The sequence below is a fragment of the Limulus polyphemus genome, unplaced genomic scaffold (genome assembly GCF_000517525.1).
Source record: "Limulus polyphemus unplaced genomic scaffold, Limulus_polyphemus-2.1.2 Scaffold1888, whole genome shotgun sequence".
NCBI lineage: Eukaryota > Metazoa > Arthropoda > Merostomata > Xiphosura > Limulidae > Limulus > Limulus polyphemus.
In genome coordinates this window covers 85,132-96,559 of record NW_013667498.1, presented here as the reverse complement: position 1 = coordinate 96,559, position 11,428 = coordinate 85,132, and the positions used below count along the sequence as shown (strand labels likewise).

The window sequence follows — 11,428 nt, the reverse complement described above, 5'->3', positions numbered from 1 at the left end:
AACTCTCTTCAACAATTGATGGCAAGAAAAAAAGAAGATTTGTTAAGTATTGAATTTCTTGTTTTTCATGTTTATTTTTTGTTAAATTATAAAAGTAACTAAAATGTAAAAATAGGATTAGTTAAGATTAGATTAGGTAAAATAAATAATAATAATATTATAATAAAAATGTTTCATGAGGCACACATACGAGCAACTTGTAGTATCTTGTGGGTAATGTAATTCCTTAGTGTAACGTGAGCTGCACATTCCCCGAGTGATTTACAACTTGTAATGGCATGGATAGTAGTTAGACATGGTTCAAAGAGCAATAAAACAATAAAATTTAATTATATATAGATGTATACTGTTATGAACTTAGAGCTACTTAGGATACACAAATGTAGTTTCATGTTACAATTTGAATTCATTCTAGAAAGAAAAAGGGGTAATTTAGATTTATTTTGATTTTTTTCTGGGGTTATGAGGTTGGTCAAATTGACTGATCTCGTTTTGAGATAGGATTGAGAAAATAACAACTATAAAGTTTTACTGGAAAAAAAAACGTTTCAAATGCATTTAGGAAGTTTTAGGGATTTTTGAGATGTGGAAAACTATTTTTAATTTTAACACGAAAATTACTTTGCACATGGACTATTCAAAACAAATATTTATTAAATTCATGGACAAATCACTATTTTATTTTATTAAATATACTTCACTAAAAATATTTTTTGTATATTAAAGACTTGTAATATTAATTGAAAGACTGCCAAATTTTGTGAAGATTTACACACTATATTGAAAGTTAGAAGTAGTAAATCTATAAAGACATTTAACAAGTACAAAGAGGTCACATGGTCAGTCAAATTGACTGTGCCCGTGTTGATAGAATTATTCAGAGATGGTTAAGATGACTTGTAGGGTCATTTTGGAGAAATTCTCAGAATACTATGACTATAATAGATGGACAGTTAATGCAGGTAGTCTGTTTTAAAGTATTAAAATTAATAGTTAGGCAAGAGTAAAGCTGAGTAACTAACTTGATTAATCAATTATCTATGAGTATCGAATTACATTGATTACTTTTCCCATAAAATAATTGATTTATTGAAAGTTAATTAATATGAAAATAATCAACTAATTGAAATTAGTATTTTTGATTATTACTATTTTCAATTAACTCAAGGTTGTTCAGTTTAATCGATAGTATTATGATTTACAAAAATAGTCACTAATTCAAGTTATAACTATTTTTGATTATTCCAACTTTCCAAGTCTGATATGAGAAAAACTGTCCAGTTGAACGTAATTGATTAACCCTGTGTGCACAGGTATGGGTTAAATTTTGCAGTTATCAACTGTTCATTATGTCCTTCATTGCTGATTTAACAACAGTTCATGGTAGAGGAAAGTAAATACCAAATATAGTATATGGGGGTGCTGAAAAAACTAGGTATGTATTTTAGCGGTTATGCAACTGCACTGTGCAAGCTGCACGATAGACAAGGGTATTTTTATTTTTCACAAGAACATTACCTTGCACTCCAGCTTGTCATAATCTTAAATACAAATACTTTTGTAACATGTTTTTTTTAACAATAGACTTGTACATTTTACTTCAAACTTTCTCATTTTGTGTTGTTATACATTGTAAATTTAGAATTAAAGTTAAAATTTATTCTCCAATACATTACCAGTCCAATAAACCAACCCCCGTGCACATTTGATTAATTCTCTCTACTTGGGTTCGGTCAAATTGACTGATCACATGACCACATTGTACTCGTTCTAAGTTGTTATAGTTTTGATACCACTAACTTTTAATATAGTATGTGTATCTTCACAAAATTTGGCAGACTTTCAATAAACATTATAAGTCTTTTACATACAAAAATCAGATTTTTTAGTGAAGTATTTGTTCGTGAACATGTTCATGTTAAGACTACAAATACTTTTCTTCATCTCTAAAATCTCAAATTTCAGTTGCATAATCTCTAAAACCTACTAAATACATTTCAACGTGTTTTTTTTCAGTAAAACTTTATATTTTATCTGTTATTTTCTCTACCCTAACTATTTCACCGACCTCATAACTACCAATTTAAATAAATCTAAATTACCCTTTTTTTCTATCTAGACTGATTTTAGATTACAACATGAAATTACATTTGTTTATCCTAAGTAGCTTTAAACTCATAACAGTATACATCTATTTATAATTAAATTTTATTGTTTTATTGCCCTTTGAACCATGTCTAACTACTATTTGTGTCATTACAAGTTGTAAATCACTTGGGGAACATGTGGCTCATGTTACGCTATCGAATTACATTACCCATGAGCTACAAGCTACTCTGACCTGCTTGCGTGTGTGTTTAGTGAAAAAATGTTATTATTATTATTTATTTTGCCTAATCTAACCATAACTAACCTAAAAAGTTTCCTATTTTTACATTTTAATTACTTTTATAATAATAAATAAAAAATACACGTGAAAACAAGCAATAAAGTACTTACCTGGGCCTTCTTTTTTTTTGCTGTTTATTGTCAATGACACTTAACCCTACTTGTTTTGTACTAATGGTAGTAGTGCACTGAATAATGTTTATTTAGTTAAATAATGCACCAAAGAACATATAATAATAATGTGAAGAAAACAGACAATGTCCCACAACTAACACAATTTTTCTGGCCTTCTAACTATTTGACAAAAGCTCTTAGAAATTCATCCAAGCGAGTCGATAAGATTCCCTTGGGAATGAAGCTTGTACTGAAAGAAAAATTGACAATCCTCTGTACAGAAAACAATATAATATAATACATCATTTGATTAGATAAAAACCTTGGCTTTCTATTGGTTATAAATAATATAGCATTAAACAAGAGAGAACTATCAACAAATTCTGAAAGAGAGAATGTGAGAGGTGGGTGTGGCAAGAGTGGTCTGATTTTTTATTTGATAGCTCTGTAACCAAACAAGATTGAAGGCTATAAAAGATTATTCTTTGTCAGAGCAATGGTGATATTATAGGGAGTGATTTACGTTAAGTTTCTTCCTTATTGGAGGTGTGGTGAATAAATTGGAGAAGAGGGAAAATTTTCATTTCTCACACTAGGGGAAATTCAGGTTGTTGTTTTTTAATATTGCCTTATAAAATTAAGAACTTAAAACTTGTATAGTATTAAATATGGATTATTAGCTATGATTTTATGCTATACTAATTGGTATAATATAAACAAAAAGTAGTCTAATTAAATTTTGAATATAACTCACTAAAAACCCCATGACATGTGCAGAAAAGGATGTCTGTAGTGAGAGGGTTAATGAGCCCAACATTGGATTGATTAGCAATTTCCATTCATTACCCACTCTAGGCAACAGAAATATTTTCAGGATAATGTAGGTGGTCATATTAGAAATCCATGCCATTCACACAAGTGGTTGTTTTAAATAGTTTGGCAGTTGTTAAATATATTTGTTTTAAGAGATGTCAAAATCAAGGCGACTTATTTGGGGTGTTGTTAGATAATTTAATAAATGGATACATTACACTGAATAACCAGAAATCAAATTTAAAATGTTCCTGGATTTTGTCATTTCAGAGTTTTTAGCAAGGTCAAAGCTAGAAGTGCTCACATGAAGATTCATCGTCCTACTGATGGTAATACCAAGAGATAGCTCAAAGAATATACTTGGAGGCTGACCAGTATGTTTAAGAAGAAGAAAAAAAAAAGCTCAATTTCTGGACAAGGTCCAGTTTATTGTATCCACTGTCAGTAGTATTGTGGAATGTTGGCTAACCAACACATTCTATGGTTGAAGTAGATACTGGTAAGTTATATTTTAAGAAGGTAAATTTCCATTTTATTTGAGGTGAGCTTTTTATATAGTGTAAATCCGGTGAATATGAACTGTGAGAAAAAATTTTGAAGACTTAAAAGGAAACTATTCCTGCTCAAAAAATATTTGTATATAATTTAATTGGACAGGATTTTTTGTTTTCTGTATAATATAACCATTAATAGATAATAGATACACTCCAACATATTTTTTTGTTTCATTTTGTCTTTTTGGACTGGCAATAGCCAATAAATGCCATTATTATAGATACTATAATTAGGTAAGTTTTATAATGTTGACACTCAAAAGTTCTCAGTTTGTATATATTTGATCATCCTGTTCCTTTTATTGTACAGAAGCTTTAAGGTTGCTGCAGGCTGTGATAAAAATCCCTTGTGGCACACTAGGTTGTAGTATAAATGTCAGAACAGAAGTTATGTTGAGAGCCTACAGCCTTTAATAGCAACATATACATTTAATTTGTTTTCCACTGTTGAAGTCTGTGGAAAACATTATATTGTATAGCTCTTTTTTTAATTGTTTTTAAATATTGGAATTTTTATTTTTTTTGTTGACATCAAGTTTTTATTTGGTCTGTTGAAAATGAGTTCTATTATCATGTGGTGAGTATAACTGATCTCTCTCTAACCGTGCACAAGTTTTTGTAGCACAACTGTAGGAAGCATTGTATACAAACCATTTGTTCATACACATCATCATTTTCAGAAATTATCTCTGTTACTGAAAAATACTTGTATATTTATGTGGCTGAGCATGAACAATCGCTGATAGAACCAAAAGTAATTTAATAAGAAAAAGTCTTGAATCATGAACAAGCAAGAAGAAATTCTTTGCCAGACAGATTGGGACAGGTGCTTTTCTTTATTGGTTTTTCCATACATATACATATACCTTCTGTTTGGTGGGAAATTAGTTATCTCGTAATGCATTCCTCTGATGTCAGATTAGCATATTAAAGTTTCGGTGAGTCATTTCAAAACAGAATTATGTTTCATGTACTTTTTGATGTACAGTAAAAGTGGAAGTTAATTTGGAATTTTAACTTCACATTTTTACAGAGCTTGCAAAAATAACTATATTTGAATGTTACTAGTTCTAGCTTGTTTGGTTGCCAAAAGAATTTCTTATGCATGATGTATAATAAACAAAAAAAATCCAAATTGTTGGTTTCATGACTGTTTATGGTAATTTAACATTTCCAGTTTTCATTAGAAAGTTTAAACACCTTTAAATGATGGTTCAACTGCTCATTATGGCAGAAATGCTGTATGATCTTAGATAAACTTACAAAGTCCAAATGGAGATCTTTGTAAAACCATAATGCTTAATTTAGCATTTGTCTTTCAAAAAATATTTAGAAAATTATTAAAATTATTTTATTTATAACATGGTTTTTGATCATAATGCTAATACATAACTTGAACCACCCACTTGATTTATGTTACATGCTAAAAGAAGCTGCTCGTATACAACCTGTCTGGAAAGATGTGATAGGAGATTAAGGTTTACGTAAGTTAACCATAAAAAGATGTATTTCTAATGGTAAATAAAGGCAAACCTTGAAAGTTTGTAAAAGTTTCACCATTTTGAAAATGGAATAACAGACTTAGAAAATTTCAAAGACTCAGTCTATTGGCTAGGTAAACAGAACTCTCAAATGTATTTTAAGAGAACATTGCAAATTTGTAATGTGTTAAAGCAAAGAACAGCAAACTTCCTAAATTTTCTAACTATATTTTAAATTTATTACTTAATTTTACAATCAGAATATGAAACCTCTTTATGTAAACTTCTATTAAGAATAAAATAAATAAATAAATTTTTACCCAGAAAGAATTTTAAGCAAACTTTTGTAATTAGATGTATAGATAATAGATATTTTTTTCAACAAAATAAGTTTGTATGGATTTGTTATGAGCAAGTGAGGACAGTTTGGTGCTTATATTTCTCTAAACGTATTAGCTATAAATAGAATAAAACAATACTTCATTTTTTAAGGCCTTATTTTAATATGAGTGTTATAACGGTATTGGTTTTTTAAGAGTAGTCTTGTTTGATGGGTATGTGGTATGCATGTTCTATTAGCTCAAGCCTGCTTGCATTTCTATAAAGAAAAAAATGTAAGATTAAGGATAATGTTGAAGAAAGAATTTCTTGTTTAAAACTGTAAAACAAAAACTGACAATCAGAATGTATTCTTTTTCTTTTTTTACTTTCAAATGGACGTTTCACTACAAACAGTTTTGTAGACATAATTTTTATTATATACTCATTACCTTGGGATGCTAGATTAACTTTCTGTTTAAAAAACAAAATTGCTGAGATATGAGGAGGAGAGTTGTCCAGTTGTTTATAATATTTCATACAGTTTTGAAGAATCTCCAGGTTTTTGCCTGTTTTTGTTTCACCATCTGTATCATTTATACACAATACTGTAAAGTAACCCAGGTGAATAGAACTAAACGAATGATAAGGAAGCTCCAGGAAAGTAGTTCTATCATGTGTGCCATAACTTAAGTGTTATATAAATATTTGTTGTTCTTGATAAACTTTATAGGTGTTTTAAACTTTAGAAATAATCCTTTTATTTAGGAAAGTTAATAGAAAGAGGTATCATTGTTTAGAACATAAATTAAACATTGTTCTCTTATTAGAGTGGGTAACGTTTTCTTTTCTGTTAAGTTTCTGGTGTAATTTGCTGAATAAACATTCTTCTAAGTTCTCGATTTCAGTTTAGCCAATTTAACCTTGAAGCTAGTCTTGTTCTTACTTAATGATGTCATAATGTAATGGTATACAAATTGTAGCTGTAAAGGATATACATATCCATGCTGGCCTTCATTCATTTCTTTAAAATCACTGTAAAAGAATAAAAACTTGTTAATTTCTTGTGAATTAATGTCTAAAGGAATATATTGTAATTTTAATGTAATGTGATTTGTCTAGAGAATATATTATGAATAAATTAAAAGTTTTAACTTCAGATTTTATTCTGAAACTTAGAGATATTGATACAGTTAGTAAGTGATGAGAAACAATGTGACTTAATGTTGAGTGGACTGTTATGTTTGTCATAATTGCCAGATTAGATGAACTAGAAATTTAATACATTCTATCAGTGAAAACTGGAGCTTATTCTGGTCTTTAGCTGAAGTTATCAAAACTATTTGATGCATGATCATTGTACGTGTGTAAAAAATTCTTGTGGACTTGGCTAATATTCATCCTTAAAAGTGTAAAGCTCATATTAGAGAATTATGATATCTGTCGCTATGAGATATTTTTGTATTTACTGTCTTGTGAAATATCCAGTATTGAAATGTACATAATCCAGTGGTTTTATTTGTACTGATTTCCAAATGTGATCATTATTTTTTATGTTTGCATGATAGCTTTTTATCTTGTAAGAAACCATGTTGATAACAATCATGTCAGATTTTATGTAAAACTTGTAAATACATTTCTGGAAGTTTCTATTTTCATGTAAACAGTGTTTTGTCTATATTGAAGTGTACACCTTTTTTGGAATTTTTCTTTTAATTAAATCCTGTTTTGTGTAAAATAATCTATTTGGTTTGGACTGCTTATTTTTTACCAGATCTTCAGAGCATGAATACAGTGTTTCATGCCCTATATTACAGACTGAGTGTGCATTTTTTTTAATAGCCACAACAGGTTCTTATGTTTACAGATTTGCCTGTGATTTGCTTTTAAGTCCTCTCAGCTATTCCTGCTTGAAACCCTTTATCTTCCTATCAGTTGTTTTAGAGAAAATTATTGTTGCTGTAATTTTTTCTTTCAGGTCTATTTTAAATCTGTTAAATGAGGCAGCAAAGTATGTTTTTTTTGTACTTAATTTAAGTACTATTTATGCATACATATACTAAAACTATGGGCCGTAGTGTTTAGTTTTAAGGTGAAAGCTAAGAAGCAAAAAATGTATATTTTTTACTGCTTGCTTTGTACTGTTGGTAGCTCAATACTGATTGTTTGACAAAGAAAAAATAGTTTTAACTGTCTACTCTTCAGTATGCTTTTAGTGGGAATAGCCCAATCCCCTGGTAATGGGGATATTTAATTAACAGTTCCATAGTGGACCCAGCATATCACAATAATTAACAAACACAGCTGGTTAATCAAAATAGTCTTTTAAATATATCACCATAGAGTTTCGAACTGAATCGATTTGTTGAAATAAATCTCTGAATTTGCAGTAAAAATAATGTTGCTTATGAATAACTAAAATAACCAGTATGTACCTTAAAGTTCTGGTGTACAAAATTATCATAGTTTTCTACATGTGAAAGCATATTTTACACTCAAGATTATTCTCCTTCTCAAAAGCAGTTTATAAAACTGTACTCCAAAGCATTTTTGTCTTTCAGGAGTGTTAACACACACTGTAGTGTGCCTAGCAATGTGTTCAAGTTATAAGAATATAAATATATTAACACCAACAAAGCTGCTTCAGTTCTTTGGAATTTTTGTTACATAATCAAAATTTGGTGATTAAAAAGAAGAAACTGTGTCTCAAATTAGAATCTTAAAATGCATCTTCAAAAACCTTGACTATAAATTTGAGGTACCCTCCTTCATAAGATTTTGTAAGTTCTGATGTATTATTTGTGAATATGGTTTATTAAAGGTTTTATAATTTCATGTTCTGATAATATACCAAAAAAATTTGTACATGTCAATCAACTTTTATCTTGACACTAGAAACCTAAATCCCTGAATAAAATAGTTATATCTAATTGTTTGAATGTTTGTATATTTTGTATACAAACCTCCATTCATAGACTTAAATTTTAGTTGGATATTGTTAAATACAGATATGTTAAGACTGTCCAAAGGGGGAAAGAAAGAAGAAACTTGTAAGAACCAAGCCTAGATCATTTCTTGAAACACTGATCTTTTGGAATAATTTTATTATTGGTTAAAAACTCATTCTGAGAATTTTGATTTGTTTAGTTGTTGTTTTTTTGTACAGGGGCCAAATATGGACTAGTGGTTAGCATGCCTGGGTTATGAATACATGGGCTTGTGGTCCAATCCATTGCCTCAAAAATACTCTCTGTACTTTATGGGTGTGCTCTAAGAGTGACTGTCAAATCTTATTATTCAGTCAGATATGAGTAGCAAAAGAGTTGGTGGTAGATGCTGTTGATCATTTTCCTTCCCGCTGGTCCACCATTTCAAAATTAAGGGTGGTTATAAGCAACATAACAACACAGTATCTAGCATTCCATCATTACTACTCAGTGTCTTACATACGCTGAATGTTATTGATAATATATTTAAAAAAAAATGAAGAACAGTGAGTGAAACCTGTAATGCATGAAAAGAATTATTGAATCGTGTTCTAAAGTAATATCGTTAGTAATTAAAACTGAACCTAAGGGTTAATATCAGCTTAGCCTATTTTTATACCTAGTAGGACTTGTGAGTTTTACCAGAAAAACTTGTGTTTTTGAAGGAATTTATGTAAACAATATAAGATGATAAATTGGTTGTTTTTTTTTATAAACTATCAAAAGTTGGTATAAGAACAAAGGTGGTTTTGTTGCACTTAAACTGTTTTCGGACATTTCGTGGCAGTTTCATTTTTTTATTTGAACTCGCAATACAGTTTAATATTGTACTCCCAGAATAAACGTTAAAAATGTGATATCCAAAACAATGGGCAGTTAGAATTAACGTCTGGATAGTTTAAAAAGTTGTTTACCCCCAATATTGTAAGTGATTTTGTTGTTTTTTTGAATTTTGATAGGTTTAACACCTTGCAATAATTTGTATTAAGTAATTTATTTGGACTATCACCACGTTTTTTTGTTTTGTTTTGTTTTTTTTTACTTGGGCACGTTTTTGTTTTTCGAATTGTTCCGTTAGATCCTGTTGTTTACTGAACGTCTCGCACCTGTAGAAGGCTTAGGTAATTGAGCTGAAAGCTTGTGAATTAAAAATTTTTTTAAACTTGTCCAAATCAATTATTTAATGCAAATATGAGTACTCACGTTAAAAGCTTGAAAAGTTACCTGCCAATAATCTTAATTAGTTTTAATTACTAAAACTTCACAAATGTTCTCATGTTCGTGAATTCTAAAACTGAGAATGTGACACAAGTGTAATGACAAGTTTCTGATGATTACTCTTATTTCGTTTTACAAAAGAAAAATGTTACGCTTAACAAATTTCTACACTTTAAACAACAAAAAGTACTGTACCTCTGATTATTTTATTTTTGTGTATTTGTTTTATATACAAAAATAATTATAATCTATCTGAAATTAAATTATGTGCCATATTTGACTGGTCCCCAAAACCATATGGGCGTTTGACTATATACATAGTCGCCAGGTAAGGCATGCCAGATGTAGCAAGATAGACTCCAAAAACATTTTAATATAACACACGTAACCTTTATAAGAATGTGGGAAGTATTGATTTTTTAAACTGACACTATAGTAAATGCTGTTAAGAGAAATGATCCTTTTTCTTCGCTCTAGAAATAGAATTTTAAATATTTTTCCATACACCTGAACTGATGGGATACCAATTCAAAACACATTGTCATAGCTTGAAAAGGGTACTGGTACTACTAATTATACTTCAAGAGATAAAAACATTAGGAGGTATCCACTACGTCAGGTTTACCTAATATGTGTGTGGATAATTTCTTGTGTAGGGTGGGGATGCTACAGTGTGAAAGGACGTTCAATGTACTGTGCTTTCAATCTTGTGAATGATAATATCCTAGTGTCGTATCTTAAGTAAGAGATCCCAGAAGTTCAAGAACACACTTGGGATTGAGCTGCCAAAGAAAAGGGAAGAATCGCCCCGAAAGTTGTCGTTTGATTAATCAAACGTGACCAACCAAGCTTTTGACTGTAAAGATAAAATATCTTTAAAACGTTCTGTTTGGGCTTGCATGACATTTTACATGGAAGCATAGTAAAATTGAACGTCCTTTTACACTGAAGCCTCCTCATCCTACTGCCATGGATACGGTCACATTAAATGACATTACAAATAGAATGTTGTTCACTTCTAGTTCTCGATGATTGGAAGATAACTTGAAACCTTAACTTAATTGTAAAGAATTTTATGCACCTAGTGGTGGTGTTACCAGTCATTGTGAGTACTGAAGTTTATGATTTGGGATAGGGAACAACTGGTGTGGATTTTATCTGCACATACTTATGCTTTTTCTTAGCTTTATTTCTGGATTTTGTTTTTAAAGGTTAAAATCAAGCACTAGTGTTGAACTAACAAATGATTTGATTTAACACTGCCATTAGTATTATGTTCTCGTCACACTGAATATAAAACATACTTGTTCGAATTGAAAATGTTTTACTATTTGAGATCGTTGTGGGGAAATATACAAATACTTAAGTGATTACCAAACCTTTAAATAACAAATAATAGAATATTGAAAGACCGAATGGGAATGGGCATTCATGATGGACCGTACATCGAAAATACGACGAATTAATCGTGAACTTCTCACAACAGGATATACATACACATCTAAAAACTGCTGTTTTACAAGTTTAAGTTCCCAGCGTGTGTTAAATAAATTAC

The 11,428-nt window shown here is 29.9% G+C and overlaps 1 pseudogene; it reads left to right on the top strand.

Moving 5' to 3' along the window:
* LOC106465261 overlaps nt 1–9,821 on the top strand; it is a 76,328-nt pseudogene extending 66,507 nt beyond the window's left edge.
* Nucleotides 9,822–11,428: the final 1,607 nt, after the last annotated feature.